This window comes from Suricata suricatta, chromosome 2, assembly GCF_006229205.1.
Source record: "Suricata suricatta isolate VVHF042 chromosome 2, meerkat_22Aug2017_6uvM2_HiC, whole genome shotgun sequence".
In the NCBI taxonomy this organism is placed as follows: domain Eukaryota; kingdom Metazoa; phylum Chordata; class Mammalia; order Carnivora; family Herpestidae; genus Suricata; species Suricata suricatta.
Window position 1 is genome coordinate 48,689,466 of NC_043701.1, and position 1,460 is coordinate 48,690,925.

Here is a 1,460-nt window from a genome sequence, read left to right on the forward strand (position 1 = left end):
AAAGATCTAAAAAGCGGTTGATCTAACCACATCTTCAGGAACATACATAGTGCAAATGAAGGCGTGTGATACTTGTGGAGCTCTTTGCCATCAAAAAAGATGTTGCTGATGGCTTCCCTATGCGGGTTTGTAACTGGTACACATCTACAGAGGGAAAATAATTGAGGCTTAAGATCTCAAAGGAGTTCATAAATCATCCAGGCCAGACGTTTTCTTTTCTAAAATATCAAAATAAGCTTGGAATCACAAGTCGTTTGAACTAGACGTAGTATTGTGGACTTCTAGTTTCCTAGAAGCCGTCTTTCACTCCAGTACATTTCCTTGTGGAAGGGACTTTTATGTGCCCAGGTGCTATGTTGAACGGACCCAGTCCCTGGTTGTATTTTCCGGCATCATCTCGTTGAGGGCTGAGGGTTCTGCGAATAGACCAGCGAGCAGACCATGCACCTACGCACGAACTGAAATCTACACGGGGCGCAGGTTCCTTGGACCTGGAACCCCTAACGCCGCTCCCCCAGGAGGACAACTAGCCAGACCCCAGTCTGCGCGTCCTCTCCGCCGCGCTAGCCCGGCAGCGCCCCCCTCTGTCCTCCGGCGGCCTTGCACCGGCTATGCCACCGGCGCGCGCCTTTTTCCAGGCGGACACAGCCCGGCTTCTGGGCCCGAAGCCTAATGCGGTGGAGGATCCCTCTTCCTAAACTCCCACCCACCCCACCCCTGCACACACGTACATTAAACTCTGACCCGGGGCCGTTTCTGGACCCGGAAGCAAGCGCTTCTATCCCGAGGCCCAGGTCCGCCACCAGGCGCGACCGTCCCCTCCCTCTCCAAACGGGAGGAGGCGAGTTTAAGGCGACGGTGCGTCCGCACGGCAGGTTTTAAGGTCCTGGGGAGACTGTTGAGGAAAGGGGTTAACGAATGGGTGCGCTGCGCGCTCGTCGCTTCCAGGCCGGGCGGCACTCCGTCGCCCTCTCTCGGGGGCCGGCCGGCGGGGCCGGGGGCCGCAGCGCCGCGAGCATCTACAGAACAAAGACTCGGGTCTAGACGGGACAACGCGGCCGCCGCCGCCGCCTCCCCCGGCTCCGGCGCGGCGGCCCTCGACGCAGCCATCCCCAAACCCACCAGAGCGGCGAGGTTGCGGCTCCACGCGCGCTCCCAAATCCAGCGGGGCCCCAGGAGACCCCTGAGCCCGGAGACCCGTGGTGGGGGCATCGCTATTCAAAGCTCCCCCCGCCTCCCCGACACTAAACCCATCCTCCAAAACCTCTGTACATTCTTATGTTTTATTATTTTTCAAGCAGCCAGGGTTGTCACTTTCACATCGGGAAGGGGGGGCCTCGTGGTGCCCACGTTGGCAGCAGGTGGGGCAGGGGAGAGGGCGCTGCAGGTTTGTGCTGTAAATCGCTGTCTTTTTGCGGTTGTTGTTCCCACTTGCCACCGCCCCCCTCCGCCCGGGTTTT